Source organism: Belonocnema kinseyi, chromosome 6 (assembly GCF_010883055.1).
Source record: "Belonocnema kinseyi isolate 2016_QV_RU_SX_M_011 chromosome 6, B_treatae_v1, whole genome shotgun sequence".
NCBI classification, from domain to species: domain Eukaryota; kingdom Metazoa; phylum Arthropoda; class Insecta; order Hymenoptera; family Cynipidae; genus Belonocnema; species Belonocnema kinseyi.
The window spans coordinates 121,481,220-121,505,124 of record NC_046662.1 but is presented as its reverse complement, the minus strand read 5'-3'; the positions used below and the strand labels follow the sequence as shown (position 1 = coordinate 121,505,124).

Genomic DNA, 23,905 nt, shown 5'->3' with positions numbered 1-23,905 from the left:
GACGCTTCATATGTAGGCGGAAAGATAGTGAGCTATGGAAGTCATGTAAACTCTTTGAGGCACATTAGGAATAAATAAGAAATAATAATACATTTTTTTGAACATTTAATAATTACTAATTAACAATTAAAGTTTAATCAATCAGAAGCAGGCATTAAATGGTCAACAGTCCATTTATAATTTCCCCTCCATTCGATCCTACAATAGGTTGTGACTGGTACAGGTTTAGACTTCGATTATGTAGAATTACCTTGAGTTAGGGGATTACATAGGTTTTTAAATTTCAAAAAAATCAATTTTTTAAATTTTTTATCTGCTAGTACAACATGTCAAGAACATTCTCCCAAACTTTCAAGTCAATCGGAACGAAACTCTAGGAGATAGAGCCTTTGTAAATGCATGTCATTACACCGAAAAAACATGTAACTATTAATTCAATAATACCTTGAACTAATACGATTCGCATAAATTATAACTCAGTAGGTAAAAAAGTCGAACCGGATCTCTTCATTTAATTTGTAATTTTATCGGTTTGAGTATAGAACCGACGCTGTAGCAATACCGAATTACATCGATTAAGTATTGAAATGGAGCAGTTCTTCATGTAGAACTCGCAACGTCCATAAGTTTAATGTCAGCTGTTCTAAAGCATCGAAACAGATACTGTTCCACTTTTGTATCGAGTACGTAACGAAATTTGAATCACAGTGCGTCGATATAGATATACTCGCTATGCTTCGCTTCGTTCGACTCTGCTGCTTCGAATGACGACAAACAGCGAGGATCCAACGAATCTATAACTGTATTATAATGTATTAGGAAAAATTAAAGAATAATTATTTAAATATTAAATCTCGCATGCTCTCAAATTTAAACGTTACAGATTCGTTGGATCCTCGCTGTTCGTCGCCATTCGAACCAGCAGAGTTAAACGGAGGGAAGCATAGCGAGTATATCTATATTGACGCACTGTAATTCAAATTTCGTTACGTACCCGATACAAAAGTGAAACAGTATCTGTTTCGATGCTTTAGAACAGCTGATATTCAACTTATGAATTATGCGAGTTTTTCATGAAGAACTGCTCCATTTCAATATTTACTTAATCGATGTAATTCGGTATTGCTATAGCATCGATTCTATACTCAAACCGATAAAATTACAAATTAAATGAATAGATCCAGTTCGACTTTTTTACCTACTGAGTTCTAATTTATGCGAAGCGTATTAGTTCAAGGTATTATTGAACTAATATAGTTATATATTTTTTTCGGTGTAGGTTCAGCCGGCGAGGAGCGTTGCAAGTATATCGAGGCACCTGTTTACCTATTGTTTGCCTGTTTTTCTCACTTGAATCTTACGCTTTCTAAGGATTAATATTTTTAAATATTTTAGTTTTATGCAGTGCTCCCAATTCCTGTATCCCCTCGCACCACACATGCTTCGCTTCGAAAACCAGACTGTTACTATTCGCGCACCGTTTTCTTAAAACTCTATTTTTGAAGTCGTTAGACACAATTTCTTAAAAACTAATGCAACGATTTTAATGAAGTTTCGTATACAACTCAGCCAAAATTCCAAATTTAAACTTTTTTAAATCGTTCGTTCAATCACGAGCTATACTTATCTGCTCACATAAAATATTTGATTTTCGATTTCATATTAGGCTATCTTGAGTTATACTGACTAACACGATGATACTCTTTTCCAAGGGGTCTTCGAAAATCAGTCCCCAACAGCTGAATTTTCGAATTCTGTATAATTCTCTTGATTTCGTATAATTTTTTGGATTATTTATAATTCTTTTCAACTAAGTGTAATTTCCTTGTGTTAGGCAGAACTCTCTTGATTTTAGCAGACTTCTCTTGAATTCAGTATAATTATCTTGAATTCAGTAGAATTCCATGGACATATGATAAATTCTCTTGATTTTAGCATATTTCTCCTGAATTTAGTGGAATTCTCTTAAATTTAGTAGAATTCTCTTGAATTCAGTAGAACTGTCTTAAATTCAGTAAATTCTCACGAATTCATTCGAATTCAGTAGGATTATCTCGAGTTTAGTAGTATTCTTTTGAGTACATCTGTAGAACTACCTTAAATTATGTAGAATTCTCTTTAATTCTGTAGAATTCACTTAATTACTGTAAAATTCTCTTGAAAATACACCCTTAGTACATTTAAAGAACTCTGTTTCAGCTGCCTTCAACTAAAACAGTCAACAACATTTCAAATTCAAAATAATCTCCTAAGATACCATTTTTACAAGTCTTTAGTAGATATCCTCATCTCTACAATAAAATTCAATAATCACAAAAGCTTAGGCCTTGTACACTCCAGAAACCCCATTTTAGCTGCCTTGAACTAAAACAGCCAAAACCAATTTTAAATCAAAATGACCGCCCTAGGCACCATCCCCAGACTAGTAGATTTTCCATCACTACAGTAATATTCATCTTCCCCAAAAACAAACCCTTAGTGCATTTAAAGAACCCCATTACAGCTACTATCAACTAAAATGATTAATAAAATATATAAAAAAAATAACCTTATGAAGAAAAACGAAAAATTCCGGGATTTACAAGATATTTAAATTAGTTATTGAAATAATAATACTGTTAATATTGATTAAGCTAGAGATTCTTTCTCGAGTGAGAAAATATTTAATATATAAATATAAAAAATAAAAATGTACAAAATAAAAAAATGTAATTTTTAAGTTAATTTTTTACGATTTCAGGAAAACATGCGTCAGATAATTTATAGAATATCTTATAAAATTCAATAAATCACTTAATCATTAACTCTACGATTAGTAATAAATCCCAAAAAATAAACAAAACGTTAGAAAATAATTTAAAGTTTCACTTTTTTTTCTGCCTAAATACGACGTCCATTATTTTGGAAATAGTTACTTTTGTTTATATAAATGAAAAACATAAACTTTTGTTACATTCCTTCTGACTTTATTAAATTTACTTGTAGATTGTAGAAATAGCTTTTTCTCTATTTTATAATAAGCGCACGGGATGCATGACGGGGTACCCGAGTAAACCTTGCATCTTTAAAATTAAATTATTTTACGTCGGACACATGCTTCAAAGCTGAAACTCCATGAGAACTCGTAACTTAATGTATAATCTATATTCTTACCATTTTTCGTTTAGTAAATATATTGGGGACAGTTGAGGAGGTTAGAATTTGGTTTGCACTTTTGTCGGTGTGACGGATTACTCAGGTACCTTCTTGTACTTTGTATGTGGAGTGACTTCAAAATGACTTATTTATTCTAAAAATTATAAATTCGTATGTTTTTATGTAATTATAATATAATTTTATTAACTTTTAATACAAAAAATGAATAATTATGAATAATTAACATGCTTATATTGACTCTTCAAAGCTTTGGAAACAGATGTTACATACATACAGGCTGATCGCCTGAATGTTGATCACGTTCAGGTGACTTTTTGGATGGTAGCTAGATATTATTACGGGGTTGAAAATATAATTAAGGGTTTTCTGAAGCTGATTTGGGTGATTATTTAAAAATTTTTAAATTTGTGTTTTACGTGGAGGCTTTTCGGATTTTTTTAGGTGAAAGTAGTAGGGGTGGCTTTCGGGAGTCGTTGAATATTATTATGGGGTTGGAAAAATAGCATTTGCTTTTCCAAGCGTGACTTGTGAGTGATTATTTACATTTTTTTAATTTTTTCAGTTTTTTACATAGAGGTTCGGTTTGATTAGGTAAAAGTGGTATGCTTGGTTTTTGGACATAGTTAAATCTTATTATGGCGTTGGGAATATAATTCGAATTGGGCGGTTCTTTCAAATTTTTTCATGTTTCGAATGTTTTGCGTGGAGGTTATTCAGATTTGTTCAGGTAAAAGTGGTAGGGGTGGTTTTCGGGGGTTGTTGAATGTTACTATAAGGTTGAAAATAAAACTTGTGGTTTCATCAAGTTGACATGGGTAGTTATTAGAGATGTGCAGTCGTTTATTCGAATTTTTAGTATAAATTTAGACAAGCTTGGTACATTGGATTTTTCCAAACAGAAAAAAATATAACTGTATCTCAAACCGGCTTGATTTCCTTGGATTATTACAATTTTTAAAATCAAAGTAACTTCATATATTTGGTTAAAAAATTGATCCAAAAGTCAAGCCGAATCTTTGGAATTGGATTTATTCGTATATTTGAAAAAATCTAATTTCGAGAATACTACTTGACTTTTGGGTCTATTTTTTAACCAAAAAATGAAGTTATTTTGATTTTGAAAATTGTAATAATCCAAGGAAATCAAGTCAGTTTGATGTATGTACAGTTATTTTTTTTCTATTTCGAAAAATACCATGTTCCAAACGTGTCTAAATGTATACTAAAAATTCGAATAAACAACTACATACCTCCAGTGATTATTTCAATTATCAGATCTTTTAGTGTTTTACGTGGAAGTTTTTCGGATTTGTTAAGGTGAAAGTGGTAGGAGTGGTCCTAGGGGGTTGTTGAATAATACTGTGGGATTGTAAATATAAATTGTGGTGTTATGAAGGTGACTTCGGCGATTATTTTTAATTTATTCGGGGGCTGTTGAATATTAATACAAAAAAGGGAGGTGGATACCCGGGTACGCCTTCACACTGTCGAAGGTGTTTTTTTCTCTCACACGTGAGGGTTAATTTGCAACCTAAATTTCAAAATCAATTAAAAATAATTTAGTAAATTTATTTGTTAAATAAAAACATTTAATAAAAAATAGGTTGCAGCCGAATTAAACAAATTAAAATGTAATGGAAAATAATATGCCAAACTCATGAAAATTTCTACAAAATAAGTTATTGGGAAACATGTTGGTGATTGCTTCTTGAGCACGAGGGAATTATATATCAATTTAACATCTTTTTAAACGTTAACTTTTACCGAGACGTGATGTGAAAAAGAAGAGAATAATCGTTTTCAAATCATTCCTGCGAGATCAATGTGCTGATTAAGAAACAGTATTTGGAATGATTTACATTTTTTTCAATCGTTAACAATCGGATCCAATAATTTTTTTGTAGGAGAGTTGAATCGAAATTTGTCGTTTAAATCCCTGATGGACTAGTCATATATAATATTACCAAAAGAAAAGGAGAGCCGATTTTATCTGATTTTTATCTCTTTAACTATAAGTTGTTTTCATACGGAATGTTTTATTACAGTTGTTTGGCATCCTACAAACAATTATGGACCAAATTTCAAATGATCTATCTAGTAATTAAAAAAAAATCATTATATATTTTGATAATATTTTTTAAATACTTTCTTATTATTATAGTTTAAATATTAACAAATTGGAAAATTATTATACGGATAATTATTATTATACGGAAAATTATTATACGTTATACTATACGTTTCGAAAATTTTAATTATAGTATAATTAAAAAGGAATTAAAAAATACGGTTACATTAATCAGAGTTGGCCACTTTCATTCCAAAACATTGTATATAATCGATTGATAATTAACCAATTTTAAAGTTGAAACCTTCAAATTTCAATAGGTTTTATTTTAAGGGTTTCATAATAACCATTATCTTAAAATGAAACATTTAAAATGGTAAAGTAAAAATTTCAGAAAATTAAAATTGTACAAATTAAATGGTAAGGGCTGATAAAGGCATCTAACTTACATTACTTATGAATCTTTCAAAGCAAGATAATTTAAAATATACAAATTGAATGTAGCCAATTTTATCGATACGAAACGATCCCAGCTCTAAATTTTATTTTTAAAAGTTGACAATTACAAATCTATGAAATAACATAATTTTCCATTAAAAATGTTATAAATTGAATTATTCTAAAAGACAGTCAAATTTACATAATTGTAAATCTTAAAAATTGTTGAAATTAAAACAAATTTTATTATATGCGGATTTGTTGGAGGGGGGGGGGGGCATCACACAATCTGTCGGTGGAGGATATGGAAGTTCTGGCGGAAATGGACTCTTCTCGGAGGACGCCACCTAGAATTAGTCCCCTTTCGGTGTAAGATGAAATGCACCAAGCAAAAAGTAAGAGGCGAGGCAGCACTCATGAGGTGGAAAGAACCAGGAAACAAGTTGATGCAGAAGCCTGTCAGCAATTTATGGAGAGAGTTACAAACGAAGTAATAAAGATGGAGAAACTTCTGAGGGTGGCCTACAAGCCAAAAATGGAGATCTGCGAGATAAGCTGGAATCTGGCGTATGAATTGGAGATTGTCCGTTTGATGGGGCTTTAAAGCTGGATAAAGCAAATTGGAGATGGGTCTAAGGAGACACACATAGAGGAGGTAATCGAAGAGAACGTACGACTGCGTTTTCGGGTTAGTAACCTGAAGGCGAAATGTCGCAGTCACTTGGCCAATCAGCGGCTCGTGATTCCGGTAAGGGAGCCAGTTTCAGGCTCATCAGTGGAATCTCGGAAACACCTTGCCCCCAAGAAGTCCAAAACCCAAGATGGCGGTGAATGGACTGAGGTCTCAAGTAGGAGACAAAAGAAAAAGAAGCCGCCAAAAACTGGCAGGGAAAAAACGGTGGAAAGGGCCAAAAAGGATCCAGAACGGGAGAAAAAACTTTCTCATCTAAAGAAGCGAACGAAGAAGAGAATTCCCATATGCGGATATCGTAGAAGACGTCCAAGCGAATGTCAAGCCCAATGGTCATGGCATTTCAGTCAAGACCATTAGGCAGACAAAATCTCGTGATGTGCTCATAGAGCTCAAACCCACAAAGGAGGACAGAGAGCAGTTCGGAACTGCTCTGTCAGGGGCTCCTGGAGAGAACGGTGGTGTTCGTCACCTTGCCCCAAGAGGAACACTGGTGGTATATGACCTCGTAGAAACGACCAACGCGGTAGAAATTGAGGAGGCTCTCAAGGCGGTTCTAGGGGAGCACATTGGTGCTCCTCCTACGATCAACTTGACAAAAAGGAGCATCAGGGGGTGTATCTAACCTTTGCTGAGCTGGACGCAGTCCTTGCTAAGAAGATTGAGCTGGCGGGCCGATTGAAGGTCGAATGGGTATACTGGCGTGAGAAGGCGCACAGTTCCGAAGCCCGGTGTTACCGTTGCCACATTCCCGGGCACATTGCTCGGCAATGTACTGGAGAGTGCCGTGGTGGCAATTGCCGCAGTTGCGGTATGGAGGGTCACAAGGTGGCGCAGTGCCTGGAGAAGGTGGCACCACGTCCGCCTACAACAGCAAAAAGAAAACCTTAAAGGCTTTCCGAATGGAGTGAGCCGCGAGGATTTTAAAAGTAGGTGTCGGCTTTCGAAATAATTCGTTCGTGACCAACGATCTTGAAGTAATGCGAAAAAGGTTTCCGAGGTCGCTGGTAGATGCGGGAGGAGGGGTTTTATTCGGTAAAATCCGACACCACCCAGCCTTAAGCTAGGTGTGTTGAAGATTTCCCGTCCTCATACCAAAAAAAAAATTATGATCGAATTCTTATTTTAATTTCAGCCTTTCTGCTTGTTATTTATGATCGTATTTTTATTTCAATTTCGGAAAGGACATTTTAAGGCCTTCAGGCCAATTAAACGAGCTACCTGGACCTTTAAATATATCTACCTGAGTGCCTGCGGATAGTTTCTCAGAGTGTCTCAGAGCCTTAAGAATCTTTGGCATATACTCTTAGATTTCTGTAGATAGGGCATTGTGAACAATATACAAAATATAGAAAAAATCTATTTTGAAATTCAGAACTTTAATAACCACTAAATTAACAAAACAGTAATTGAAGCCTCGGCTGAAATTTAAAAATTGAGTTCGGAATGAAATGTCAAATTAGTCAAAGTTATTTACTTCCAGTCCTGCACATATGGAAAAAAATACCAATATAATTTCTCGTCTTTTCTTTAAAAGAAAGAAAAACACTTAATTATTTGTGTAATTGTAATTCAAAGTTTTATTTTTATTTTATTATAAAAATAATTTTAACCGTGTATTTTAGTACAATTTATCATAATTATTTATCAATTATTTTATTATTTTTTCATTTTTGAATATTATATTTGCTGTTACCGATTCATGCCGTTTTACTCCAGGCTTTTTAGCCCTTTTATTTCTTCCTGCGTGTCATTCTAATCAATTTAATTTTCTTTTTTTAGCTTTGTTCAAAACTTTAATGTTAGAATTATAGAAAGGTACATTTTCGAAGTATATAACCTTCACTATTTTGACTTTTTTTCCCAATTCAATTGTCTACTTTTCGATCATCGCGCTTCCGCGGAATAGAGAGACAGTTAAAAGAAAAACTTATATACATAGAACTCCATGGATACAAAATATGTGTTAATACAACGTTATTTCAGCCGAGGCTTCAATTTTCAAATAATTGGTTATTTGAAATAATTCTTGTTGGACCAGCGATACATACTCATTTTTTTGTAGGGCACTGTTTTATTTTTGCAGAGAATACACTAACCTAACATGTGCCATCTTTGTCTTACAGTTATTAATGAAAAAAGTATTATCTTAGAATTCACAATTTACGAGCCTCTGAACAGGAAAACGTATCACTTAATTTGTAGGACGATGTGGCCATTAAAGTATATAAATATTTATTAAGCAACTGAAAAAATCAGCTGTTTATTAATTTTTTTTTTAAACTTGTTATTTTGACATATTGGGAGTAGGCCTACCGATAAAAATCTCTGAGTATTCTCAAGCGAAATAGCCTGGTCCATTTGAGTATATAATCAGAGTCGATTTGAATGATTTAGTATCTGAGATAGTGTGAGAGATTTGGGTCCTTTCCAAGGTCCTTTTAGTGGTCCTTTTAAGAGGTATGCGATGATAATATAATGTTCCCTTTCTATTCGTCACGTACCGGGCGGGCAGATTTATTTACAGTAGTTGGGCGTCGCTAACCCGAATCTCCCTTTTTAAATTTCTCTTCAAATTATTAACACTTTTTTTTAATTGATTAATTTTCTCATCATACTTACTTATAATTATAACTTATATACTAATATACAATTTTCTAGTTGAATTAAAAAATGTTGCTTTTTTGGCGTATCTCATTCCATTTACGAGAAACGTTGTATTAATTCCAATTTTAATGTACCTGAAGTTCCGAACGTTCAAATGAACGAAATTTCTTACTGATAATTATGTAAACTATAAAAAGGGCTGAGATTTTTGTTCATTTATATTGAAATTCATTTATTATTGAAACAGAATTATAATACATATTTTAAAATTCAGTTGGAACAATAATGATGGATAAAATAAAAATGGGGGAAAATATTTCGTTCATTTGAACGTTCGGAACTTCAGCTACATCCAATTTTAAGCATTAAAAAAAAGTTAGCTATCTGAAATCATCGAAGCCCGTAGATTCCGAAATATTATGTTTCAGGCTGTTAAGTATGAAATTTAAAAAATCTACTTCTAAAATTTAATCAGAAAGCTTAACAAAGGACCCTTGAGTGTCGGCTACTCTATTGACATAGCCTCTCTACTTGTTATTTATGATCGACTTCTTATTTCGATTTCAGACTCTCTGCTTATTATTTATGATCGTATTTCTATTTCAATTTCGGAAAGGACATTTTAAAATCTTTAAAACATTTAAAAGAGTTACCTGGACCTTTAAGTATATTTACCTGAGTGCCTATAGAGAATTTCTATGAGCTCCCACTATCAAGAATTTTCGAAGAGAGAACAGTCGGGCGTCTTCTCAAAATGAAGCTACTCACGAAGATTCGGCATGTTATTATTTTTTTTAAAGTAATGCGGCTTATAGACTACCACTTTCACGCAATGAAATAAAATATCCAAAATTCAGGTTAGTATATCACATCGGATACTCTCACCTCAAACTTTGGACAGTTGAGTGTATGACGTGATACTGAAAGGTCGTCAGTCGACAAAACAATCGAACATGACCGAGAAAATACTTTCTACACGTGACAAAATATTACTATTCGTACGTTTATGACTTACTATTACGTTTAGATTATTTTCTCGAAAAATTTGTCTGCATTCCCATGACTTCATGCTTAAATACTTACTAAAATCTCGAAAATTGACGTTGCAAACGAAAAAGTATACAAAAAACAGTGTTTACCACAAAAAAATGGAAGTTTCGCTGACAGAAATATAAAGTTTTCAACTTTAATGACAATACTTACAGTATAAAAACTTGAAATCTTGACAAAGAAAAAAATATCATACAATCTAATTATATTAATTAGACGTAATTCAAGTCCAAAATATATTAAATCTCATAAATGAGGCCTGGCAGGGGGGCAGGCCCGAGGAAAATAATATTTACCAGTGCTTAGGTGATAAACGTGTCACAAGTTTCGTCGATAAATGATCGGCAATGTTCAACTGCAACTTATCTTGTGGGCTATATGGAAGAAACTATTTATTATTATTAATCCGGTCGGTATGCAGGTTTCTTTTATTGGTACGGTAGAAACATTATCAACCAATAATTTCACATCATTAAAGACTTAATTTCTGATGTTACCAGAGCATAATCATAAGGAAAAAACAGTTTTAGAGGTATTACCTTATATGAATACTCATTGGAAGGCAGGCGTCTTTCAATGAGAACAGCTTATTGGTCCGCTCACTAGTAGCGATGTGAGCTTGCAATTGTTTCTACGCGCGCATGCTAGATAACGTCGAAATACGTACTGCAATCTTCAGTTTAAAATCAACCCAGTCCCGCCATTTCAGCTATTGGTTTACCGAGAGATGTGAAAGTAAAGAGTAAGAGTTAGGGATCACGCAATAAACTGGTCCCGAATCAGGCGATAAACGGGTCCTGCAATAAACGGGCCTTTACTGTATTACAAATGAATGTAATAATAAATATTACACAATCTGAGAAAAAAGATCCCCTAGCTTCAGCGAGATTCGAACACCGCGTAGACTGATTTCCGGTCAGATACCCTACCGCTAAGCCACGGTGGACCGACAATACTTTTTCTCAGAGGTCTACTTAACGCTATCGATCATAGCATTCTAAGTCGACCAAAATTTCAAATAATTGAAGGCCTAATTTCTGATGTTACAGTTTTATTTAATAATTATAGATGTTAAAATTTTTTGATATACTGGTCAGTTAATAATAATAATAATAATATTACAAATTAATTTAATAATGAATATTACACGATCTGAGAAAAAAGATCCTCTAGCTCCGGCTTGATTCGAACACCGCGTAGACTGATTTCCGGTCATATGCTTTACCACTAAGCTACGCAGGACCGAGAATCCTTTTTCTCACAGGCCTACTTGTCGCTATCGATCATAGCATTCGATGTCGACCAATAATTTCAAATCATTAAAGACTTAATTTCTGATCTTACAGTTTCGACCAGGTAAATTAAATAATTATAGATGTTAAAGTTTTTCGATATACTGGTCAATTTGTAATGACAATATTACAAATTTATGTAATAATAAATATTACACAATATGAGAAAAAAGATCCTCTAGCTCCGGCGGGATTCGAACAGCGCGTAGGCTGATTTCCGGTTAGATGCTCTACCGCTAAGCTACGGAGGACCGAGAATCCTTTTTCTCAGAGGCCTACTTAACGCTATGGATCATAGCATTCTATGTCAACGAATAATTTCCAATCATTAAAGACTTAATTTCTGAGATTACAGATTCGACCAGGTAAATTTAATAATTGTAGATATTAAAATTTTTCGAAATACTGTTCAGTTTGTAATAATATTACAAATTTATGTAATAATAAAAATGGCACAATATCGACAAATTTTAACATCTATAATTATTAAATTTACCTAGTCGAAAACTGTAACATCACAAGTTATTATGTTTTAGGCTAGCACGCATCTATTGAATCTCGCGCTTCACGCTCGGATATTTATTCTTTACATTTGGAATGCTGAAATGAAACATTATCAAAAAGATATCTTTTAGATTGCAGTATTTATATGCGTCTTCATATTCTGAATTTTCTACTTAATTATGTATAGTTAAAGATTAAGTTGCTCAAAGCTCTATAGGCTTTGAGGTACACATTCTCATCGTGACACTCGCGCTGCGTCCTCGATTTTTGATGGACATTTGTAAATGTATATTTTCTGAACCACCTTAAAAAATAATAAACTACAATACTTCTTTCATACATTTTTCTTAATCTCCCGTAGTTATGCTAGGAATAGAATTTTGGTTTTAATATTATCTTTCATGGATAAAGCAAAATATCTTAAGTCTTCTTTTAGATTTTTACGTATCTCACGACTTATGGCGTAATATTGGAATTTTCAATTTTCTGCATATTACTTATAATACATAAAAACAAAATAACGAGCTCTATTGGAAAATGGTTAACACATTTTGTAGGATTTTTTAAAAACTTTAAAGTTTAACAAAAATTTTTTTCCTTATCTTTTGCGTCGTTTGGTTCAAAACTTGAAATTTGTGGCATCAAATTTCGGGCAATTTTAATACTTTCTCAGTCATAAATTATGAAAATGTAATAAATGATTACAAATTTTTATCTCTTTTTTCGGGTGAATAACTTTTCTACCAATTTGCTTTCGTGCGTTTTATCGTTTTTCCACAAATTTTGTATTTCTTTTCGATTTTCAATGCGATTTTTCACAAATAAAACAAAAAAAGAAGTTATTAACGAATTTGCAGATAATTTTTTAGATCACAATCGTTGTCAATTCATCTTTTTTCGTATCCTGTATAGTTTGAACGCAAAATGAAAATTTGTATTTTTCATTGCGATTTTTGATTGATTTTTAATTTTGAAAATCCTATAACTCTAAGAATTTTCTTTTTATCGAAAAAAGTCATTAGGATACATTTTTCGTCCTTTTTAATACTATAAATATTTGTACATTGAATTTTCAAATTCACAAAAAAGTGGTCTCAACAATTTTCGAAATGCGCTCACTTTTTGAATTTTCATCCAAAATGGCTGGTTAACAAACTCGTCCTTTCTTTTAGGACCAGAAAAAAGTGTGCAAAATATCGATTTGATCCGATCATTTCTTCGAGTTATCGTGTTTACGGACGGACAGACAGACGCCATCGTAAAAACTTGATTTTCGGATTTAGGGGGTCTCGAAACGTGGAGATCCATTGAAAAACTGTGGTGTCAAATTTCCGACAATTCTAATATTTTCTCAATCATAAATGATGAGAATATAAAAAATCTATTTCTAAATTTTAATCCGAAAGCTTAACAAAGGACCCTTGAGTATCGGATACTCTATTGAGATAGCTCTCTATTTATTATTTATGATCGTATTCTTATTTCAATTTAGGAAAGGACATTTTTAAGCCTTAAGACGATTTGAACGAGCTACCTGTACCTTTAAAAATATCTACCTGAGAGCCTGCGGGCAATTTCTTAGAGCTTCTTAGAGCCTTGAGAATCTTAAGTATATATTCTGACATTTCTATCGGTAAAGGAGTGACTTAAAATAGGGGGAGCTTGAAACAGGCGAAACTTCACTGTATCTGGTTAACAAATTTGAGCTTCAATTTGGGGTTTCTATACAAGTGTATCAAAAGCTGATTTAATTGTACAACTCCTGCAAAAGTTAGTGCCCTACCGATAGAAATCTCTGAGTATATTCTAAAGATTCTCTAGGGTCAGAGAAGCTCAGAGAAATTCTTTGTAGGCACTGAGATAGATATATTTAAAGATCCAGGTAGCTCTTTTAAATGTTTTAAAGGCTTTAAACTGTCCTTTCCGAAATTGAAATAGAAATACGATCATAAATAGCAAGCAGAGAGGCTGAAATTGAAATAAGAATTTGATCATAAATAACAAGCAGAGAGGCTATATCAATAGAGTCGCCGACACTCAAGGATCCTTTGTTAAGCTTTCGGATTAAAATTTAGAAGTAGATTTTTTCAATTTCATAGTTAACACTCTAAAACAGAATAATTCGGAATCTACGGGTTTCGATGATTTCAGATATCTAACTTTTTTTAAATGCTTAAAATTGGAATTAAGACGACGTTTCTCGTAAATGGAATTAGATACGCCAAAAAAGACAAAAATTTTGAATTCAACTAGAAAATTGTATATTAGTATATAAGTTATAATTATAAATAAGTATAATGAGAAAATTCATCAATTAAAAAAAGTGCTAATAATTTAAAGAGAAATTTAAAAAGGGAGAGTCGGGTTAGCGACGGCCAACAACTGTAAATAACTCTGCCCGCCCGGTACGTGACGAATACAAAAGGAATATTATATTACCGTCGCATCACTCTTAAAAGGACCACTAAAAGGACCTTGAAAAGGACCCAAATCTCTCAGACTATCTCAGAGACTAAATTATTCAAATCGACCCTGCTTATAGACTCAAATGGGCCAGGATATTTCGCTTGAGAATACTCAGAGATTTCTATCGGTAGGGTGTGGCCACAACAAAAATTGAAATTTGAGAAATTTCAACGGGCACGTTGACCGAATTTTTCTCTCAGGCCAGGGCTCACGAGAAGGCAGCTATTGACTGCATTGGGTGCCAGTGGCAGCCAAGAGACTAGGTCAAACTGGCCCTAATAAATCTCGTCGTTCGACTAGTTCTTAGCCCTTCACGGTCATTATAGAATAGAGTTTACACTCTTCAAAATAAAGAAGAAGTGATTTTGGCGGCCGTTGTTTTTCTTTATTCTTTCTGAATTTTAATTCAAAACTCTCTAAATTTGTCCACCTTTTTAAAGCTTTAAGTTGAGGTTTAATTTGCAGACAAATTTGATTCATTTTGTAATATAAAAATGAAATTGGAAGTGAATTGTATTGTAAATTCGAGTATAAAAGTTCAGACCCCCGGCGTGAATGACGACGAGACGTAATTTACCGTGACCGTAACCGTTCGCTCGATTCCTGGAAAACGAAGAAAAAAATCACAGAAAAACTTGGTGGCAGTCATACACTTGTCGTGGCAGCCACCACCTGCTTGAAGTGGCGAGCCCTGTCTTAGGCAAATAAATTTACCCATGTTTTTTTATTTTCAAAACAAAAATATTTGTAGCCTTTGCTCTAGCCATTTTTATGTGTTATGGAGTTTACCATGTAATATGTTTCCAATTTTTACTTCTTCGATTTTAGTCAAGAAATTTTAAGTCGATTTATTTCAACTTTTATATGCTTGGTCACTTATCAGTAAATATTGGATTTATCATATTTTTATACCACAGAAATGTTATGCAGAAGTTTTAGGCATATCAAGAATCATATAAAATGGCAATATTTGGCGGATCATTGTGAGCTTTGGATATACTTTTGTAAGTTGACATTTTGAAAACATTTTGGAAAATGAAATATGAAAAAAAAATGAATAAACTTTTTATTTTATTAGAGAAAAGAGTAAGAAAGGCTTATGAAAAATGACACATTTAAGTTTAGCACCGGTTGAAGGGACTGCAGATGGACGGCTGCAAAAAAAGTTGACCCTTGGTCGGGCCAGCCGGCCTCGGCTGCATTTGACTTTCGTCCTATGCTCAGAATCGACGGGATGCCTAGCCAAATAGTAGTCCTCTCTCTCTCTCTGTCTTCGCCCACGACTCGAGTGGCCTTTCCCCTAGATAAGGGCTCGCGACTTCAAGCAGGTGTTGGCTGCCACGACAAGTGCATGGCTGCCACCAATTTTTTCTGTCATTTTTTTCTTCGTTTTCCAGGAATCGAGCGAAGGGTTACGGTCACGGTAAGTTACGTCTCGTCGTCGTTCACGCCGGGGGGTCTGAACCTTTTTACTCGAATTTCCAATACATTTAATTTCCAATTTCAATTTTATTTTTAATTGAGAAAGTGAATCAAATTTACCTGCAAATTGAAGCTGTCATAAAAGTTTTTAATTGGAGGGAAAATTTGGAAAATTTTAAATGAAAATTCATAAAAAAAAAAAGAAAAACGACTGTCGCTAAAATCTTCTTCTTCGTTCTTATCGTTCTCCTTTATCTTGTACAAACTTTGAGTTAAAATTAAAAAATAATTTACCTAAGGTGCTGGAAAGATTTTGTGTTGGTTTTATTAAAAAAATTGTAATACTTTTAAATGAAGAGCGGATTGAAGCTACTGTGACGTTAGTTCAACTGTTTAATAGAAGCTTTCAAACTTCAAAGCTTTCATACAAAAAATTTTTAATATAGGCGATTTAAGAGTTTAAACAATTCCAGTAGAGAGACTATTTGTATCAGTGAAATTTCACTGATTCATATTTAGAGAGTAGACCACTGAGTCATAAATCTATTCAAATTTAGAAATTCTTAATTTTTTAAACTCTTCATTAAAAATTCTTTAATTTTGATGATTTAATATCAAATTTTCTTCTTTTTAGAACAGTTAGAATTGAAAACTTGAGTTTTGATTTCCGAAATCATCAAAAGTCAACAATTTTAATTTATGAATCTTCAAATTTCAAGAGATTTCATTTGTACTTTTTCGAAATTTAAATTGTCAATCTTTTAAATTAAAGAGTTTTTTATTTTGAGAATTTAGAATTACAAATCAGGTAAGTTTTTAGTTTTAAAATTAAAAATTCTATAATTTTCACAATTTTTATTTGAAATTTCTTAAGTTTGGAATTCTTAGAAATGATAACTTTGACTCATCTTTGAAATCATTAAAATATAAGGATTTTAGTTTAAATATCTTCAAGATCAAGCAGTTGTCGATTGTAACTCTTGCACACTACATATCGTTCAATTGTCAATATTTAAAAATTCAATAGTTCTTGGTTTTGACAATTTGCAATAAAAAATCCTTTAATTTAAGTTACTTACTTTCAAAATTTCTTCTCTTTGGAAGTTTTAAAATTGAAAATTGCAATTAATACCACTAAAAACATTCTGTTATCTATGTATAAATGTTAATTTCTGTCTTTATTTCTAGTTCTTGCTTGCATAAAATCTTCTATTAAAATGCAAGATGCAAGTTACTGAAACTCAATTGAAATTGAATTTAAATTTAAATTTAATTAAAGAGGCGGTAGATATTTTAATATTTATTCAAATATATGATTAGTTATTATATTTTAGAGCACTTTTAATTGAAACATTCATTTCATTTTGATAATTACTTCTAATAATAACAATAATAATAATTAATTTTCAATAGTATTACATAAAATTATAGTCACTGATTAAATTAAATTATATGAGAACAAAAATGAATTGAAATTGTTCTCGTGCAATAGGACCAAAATCGTTTACAATAAATATATATATAGAGAAAGAAATCATCTTTGGAATATAAAATACTTGTCACTGAAATATATACTTCATATTTTAATTACAAATATTTTTTTTAATCTTAATACGTTCACCTTCTATTTAAATTGAATTTTTATAGTTGAAGTAAACTAGAATTTGAGTTGTAGAATTTGACAATTGTCCATTTAAATTTTTCTTATTCTTATTATTTCATTCAAGAAATAATGAAATATGCCACATTTTTATATAAAAATATTTTCTTTTACGGTAATTATTATAAAACTTGCAATAAAATATAGTAATTGCTTAATTCCTCCACCTTTCAAGTATTATATTATTTTTTCTTATTAACTTTGTAACTACCTATTAATCACTAAGTATTAATAGATAACATAGTCATATTATAACAATAGCTTATTTCAATAAATATTTATTAAAGAAATTTGAACAACATCATCTAAACATTTTATCATTATACATTGTATCAATTGTGTGAAATATATAAATATATAAATAAATTGTGTGAAATATTATTCAATAAAACGTTTATATTTATTTTTATATTATTAAATCAAACGCTGATATATTTTTTTTCTAATTGTATTTCATTTTTGGAAAGGATAATGTCTTCCAAACCCGGCGCGGCGGGAGGTATAATGACCGTGAAGGGCTAAAAACCAGTCAAACGATAAGATTTATTAGGGCCAGTTTGACCTCGTCTTTTGACTGCCACTGGCAGCCAGTGCAGCCAATGGCTGCCTTTTGGTGAGCCCTGCCCTAGATTAACGATTTAATATTATTGACTTGATATTATTGCCTGTTTAATATTCACAATACATATTTCCTACATATTTTAAACACGCCAGGAGTAAAAGTATAAATTACTATAGTAGAATACGCTGCCAGTCCTAGCCCTGGAAAAAGAGCAAAGGGAAAATTAGGCAATTAAAAGGTGAAGGAAAATGAGTAAAGCGACGAGTGGAAAGAGAAAGAAGAAACGGAGGACGAGGACACAAGGCAGCTAGGCCCCCCGCCGATTCTGACCGTAGGACGCAAGTCTCCGGCAGCGTCGGGCCTCTCATTGTGCACCATATTTGCTGGGTCCCAAACTATGGTCACTGACAATATGTAGAACGACAGAGTAATAAGAAGTTAATAAATCTATAACTGCTCTCCAGGTCAAAGCAACAGCTAAAAATAGATTTTTTTGGAAATAAAAAAACGTGGGTACATTTATCGGCCTGAGAGAATGATTTGGTTAACGTGCCCGTTGAAATTTCTCCAATATAATTTTTTGGACCACTCTAATGTACAGACATACATACAGATAGCCATCGACTACATTTGATCATTTTTGGAGTTTGTGAGTGCCGAAACTTAAAAATCCGTTTAAACTCGAGATCCAAAATATGGACGATTAGATTACATTATCATGAATGAGAATGTAAATATTGCATAATTTAAAAAAAAATTATTTTTTGAACATTTTCAAAATATTGAAAAGTATGTAGCTTTTTTAATTTTTATCAAAATTAAAAGTTTCCTTAGGATAATTTTAAAGTATTTTTTTACCAATAAAAAAATGTGGCAACAATTTCTAAAAGTCTTTGGAAATTGCTTTTCAAATTTTGAAAATGCTCTGAGAAATTCTCCACAGGAACTCAGGTAGATATATTTATAGGTCCAGGTAGCTCTTTTAAATGCTTTAAAGGCTTTAAAATGTCCTTTCCGAAATTGAAATAGAAATACGATCATAAATTAAAAGCCGAGAGGCTGAAATTGGAATAAGAATTCGATCATAAATAACAATCAGAGGGACTATATCAATAGAGTAGCCGACACTCAAGGATCCTTTGTTAAGCTTTCGGATTAAAATTTAGAAGTAGATTTTTTTAAATTTCATAGTTAACAGCCTAAAACATTATAATTCGGAATCTACGGGTTTCGATGATTTCAGATATCTAACTTTTTTTTTAAATGCTTCAAATTAGAATTAATACGACGTTTCTCGTAAGGGGCCATCCATATACCACGTGAAGAATTTTTCACCCCCCCCCCTCGTGGACAGCCGTGGAATTTTGACAAATAACCCCCCCCCCCCCCGGACTTTGTCCGCGTGGACATATTTTATGAAAATATAGACCTTATTAGTCTTCAAAATGTCCGGGAGCTCGCGACAATTCCATGGACGTCCTTTTAGTACTCACTAAAATTTCATATTCTTTTGTTTTCATAGTCAACAGTTCGAAATTCGTTGACTGGCTAACAACTGTTGGTGCATTTTACAACAATTTATCGCTAAATCGTCGAAAGTTCGAGTGAAAAAACGTCATTTTAGTACTCTTCAAACCCACGGTGAATGATTGTTTGGATGCTAAAAACTAACGCTTAGTTTGAATGGTTGCTTCTGAGTGGTGCCAAAGTTGACTGGCAGTCTGTCGAAAATGTCAAAAATTCGAGTGAAAAAACGTCATTTTAGTACTCTTGAAACCCACTGGGAAAGATTATTTCGATGATAAAAACTAACGAGAAGTTTGAATGGCTGCTCCTGAGTGGTGCCAAAGTTGACTGGCAGGCTGTCAAACATGCCAAAAATTCGAGTGAAGAAACGTTATCTTAGTACTGTTGAAACCCATTGGGAATGATTGTTTGGATGCTAAGAACTAACAAAAAAATTGACTGGCAGCTTCTCGAAGGTGCCAAAGTTGACTGGCAGACTGTCAAACATACCAAAAATTCAAGTGAAGAAACGAAATTTTAGTACTCTTGAAACTCATTGTTGCGAGCTGTGAATTTACTTAAAAAGTGAGATTTTTGTAATTTCTTTATTTTTTATATACATATTAGTTTCAGAGAAGTATCCTCTAGATGAAAATTTTAGTTAATGAAAAGAACAAAACTTTCATTCGGTTGCTGATTAAAATGTCCGTCAACTTTGGAACTAATCAGGAGCTGCCAATCAAATTCTTTGTTAGTTGTTTGCACCAAAACAATCATCCTCAATGAGTTTAAAAAGTACTAAAATAACGTTTTTTTCACTAGAATTTTCAACATGCTAGACGGTGTTCCAGTCAAATTTAGCACCACTGAGGAACAGCCAATCAATTATGATCTTACTTTTTAGAACCTAAAAAATCATCCCCGATAGGTTTCAGAAGTACTAAAATGACTGTTCTAATTTTCATCCTGTCATTTGTTACATGCTTGACAGTCTGTCAGTCAACTTTAGCACCACCGAGAAGCTGCCAGTCAAATTTTTCGGTAGTTTTCAACATTCAAACAATCATTCCCAGTGGGTTTCAAGAGTACTAAAATGACGTTTCTTTTCTTGAATTTTTGGCATGTTTGACAGCCTGCCAGTCAACTTTGGCATCACCGTTCTTAGCATTTAAACAATCATTCCCAATGAATTTCAAGAATTACTATCAATCCACGTTGGTTTGAAGAGTAATAAAATGACGTTTTTTTACTCGAATTTTTGACATGTTTGACAGTTTGTAAGTCCATTTTGGCAACATCGAAAAGCTGCCAGTCAAACTTATTGTTAGTTCTTAGCATTCAAACAATTATCCCCCGTGGGTTTCAAGAGTACTAAAATTACGTTTTGTCACTCGAATTTTTGACCAGTTTAACGATAAATTGTTGCGAAATGCACTAACTTCTGTTAGTCAGTCAACCAATTTCGAACTGTTGACTATGAAAAAAAAGAATCTGAAATTTTAGTGAGTACTGAAATGATGTCCATGGAATTGTCGCGAGCTCCCGCACTACAAGAAGTCCAAAAGGAGCGATGAAATAGCTGAAAAAATTCGGATTAGCTTATGAACGTGAGCTTAAAGATGATTTGAATTTCAAAGGAAAAGTCGTGAAAAAATTATAATAAAAATAAAAATGAAAAGAAAAACTATATTGTGCGCGAGCACAATATAAAATTTAGTATACTTTGCCTCATTTCAGTATATTTTCCACAGATTTAGAGACATGTGTGTCCACGTGGATTCTAGCCACCCCCCCCCCCCCCCGGTCCCCCTCGTGATCAAGCGTGGAATTTTGCCATCCCCCCCCCCCCCCCAAGTGTCCATGTGGTATATGGATGGCCCCTAAATGAAATGAGATACGCCAAAAAAGACATTTTTTTATTCAACTAGAAAATGGTATATTAGCATATAAGTTATAATTATAAATAAGTATAATGAGAAAATTCATTACATTAAAAAAAAGTGTTAATAATTTGCAAAGAAATTTAAAAAGGGAGAGTCGGATTAGCCACGACCAACTACTGTAAATAACTCTGCCCGTCCGGTACGTGACGAATACAAAAGGAACATTATATTACCGTCTCACCACTCTTAAAAGCACCTTGAAAAGGACCCAAATCTCTCAGACTAAATTGTTTCAAATCGACTCTGCTTATAGTCTCAAATGGGCTAGGCTATTTCGCTAGAGAAAACTCAGATTTCTATCGGTAGGGTAATTCCAATTTTAAGCATTTAAACAAAAAAAGTTAGATATCTGAATTCATAGAAACCCACAGATTCCAAATTATTATGTTTTAGGCTGTTAACTATGAAATTTAAAAAATTTACTTCTAAATTTTAATCCGAAAACTTAACAAAGGATCCTTGAGTGTCGGCTGCTCTATTGACATAGCCTCGCTGCTTGTTATTGATGATCGAATTCTTATTTCAATTTCAGCCTCTCTGCTTGTTATTTATGATCGTATTTCAATTTCGGAAAGGACATTTTAAAGCCTTTAAAACATTTAAAAGAGCTACCTGGACCTTTAAATATATCTACCCGAGTTCCTGAGCAGAATTTCTCTGAAATTATATTATATTACCGCCGCATCACTCTTAAAAGCACCACTAAAAGGCCCTTAAAAAGGATCCATGTCTCTCAGACTATATGAGAGACTAAATCATTCAAATCGACTTCAAATCATTTCTAACGGTAGAGAATTTAAAGAAAAATTTAAAAAGGGAGAGTCGGATTAGCGACGGCCAACTACTGTAAATAACTGCCCGCCCGGTACGTGACGAATACAAACGCACCATTATATTACCGTCGCATCACTCTTAAAAGGGCCTCTGAAAGGGCCTTGATAATGATTAGAATCTCTCTATCTCTGATATTAAATCATTCCAATCGAACCTACAGATAGTCTCAAAGTCACCAGGCTACTTCGCCTGAGAATACTTTGCGAATTATATTGGTAGGGTTATTTATAATCGAATTCTTATTTCAATTTCACTCTCTGTGCTGGTTATTTATGATCGTATTTTTATTTCAATTTAAAAAAGGACATTTTAAAGCCTTCAGACCATTTAAACGAGCTACCTGGACCTTCAAGTATATGCACCTGAGTGCCTGCGGAGAACTTCTCAGAGCTTCGAGAATCTTTAGCATATACTTTGAAGGTGCAAGTCCCATGTGGGCAGAAAACTTCGGCGGAAAGCAGAAACTTGTGATAGTGAAAGAGACAAATATATCTTTCCATCTCTTTCACTCTAACGAGTTTCTGTTTTCCGCCGACGTTTTCTGATCACATGGGACTTGCACCTTGAGATTTCAATCGGTAGGGGTAGTACGAAAAAAATCGAATGATTCGTTTAAGGTTATATTTAAAAATCTATAAGTTCAAGAGAAACATTCGTTATTATATAGATAAATAATTACCAGTTAAAAGAATCTTCGTACACATTTTTAAGAAATTGTCGAATACCTGCCATTTTCTCAAAAAGGTGACAACTACACTATTATAAAAAATATAACGTAATGAAATTCGTCAGAGATGAGGTTGGGAGATTGCTGAGATAATGGAATAAGAGAATGTGAAAAACATACGCTGATAACCACGCCCTCTTGGCGGATTACCTAAGAGTTACTTTGAAGGCGCAAGTTGCGCGTCGGTAAATGACGAAAGTTAGCAATTTCTGAAATTAATGAATTAAGTTTCTGCTCAATTAGTTACCACAAAGATATCTTTGTTGCCGATCTGAAAGTTTCGAAAGACTTCCGTGGTCTTCTATTTATATCTCGATCCCCATTAGAAAGAAATTAAAGAAATTGGCGATTTTGATGTTTCGCATTATTCTTGATTTCATGCATGAGTCGATTTTCAGGTTATGTTTTTCAGGGTGCATATAATATGGATATTATTACTATTGTATATATTATTGATGTTAATATTATAATTATAAAATATTGTATTAATATTAATGACTATTTTTAATAGAAATAGTTCAACTTTCAACTAAAACAATTAGTTTTCTGCAAGAAAAAAAAAAGATTTTGAATAAAATACATAAATTTAAAAAAATTGTTGAAATTGTTGAAATTGTTTTCAACAACACAGCTAAATTTTTAAACAAAAATTTTAATTTTTATCCAAAAGGCTGTATTGTATAGTTAAATTTTCAGAAAAAGATTTTTTTTAACTAAACTGATACATCATCAACCAAAAAAAAGAACTACATTTTTAACAAACCAGTTCCACTTTCAACCTGAAAAGTTGAAAATAATTAAAATTCTTTGGAATTGCTTTAAATTATTGAAATTAATTGAAAATGTTTGGAATGTTTTAAAAGATCCTAAAATATTTAAAAATCTTTGAAATCTCTTGAAATTTTGCAATGCTCTTGAAAATTCATTGCAATTTTAAAAATACCCTAAAATATTTTTAAAGCTTTAAAATCTCAAACTA

At 32.7% G+C, this 23,905-nt stretch overlaps 1 long non-coding RNA gene across 1 annotated transcript in view; it reads right to left on the bottom strand.

The window, feature by feature from the left end:
• LOC117174555 overlaps window positions 1–23,033 on the bottom strand; it is a 60,988-nt gene extending 37,955 nt beyond the window's left edge. The window contains exon 1 of the long non-coding RNA XR_004467317.1: window positions 22,879–23,033. This is a non-coding gene — a long non-coding RNA (uncharacterized LOC117174555). The remainder of the gene's footprint in view (window positions 1–22,878) is intronic.
• Between the last annotated feature and the right edge of the window lie 872 nt (window positions 23,034–23,905).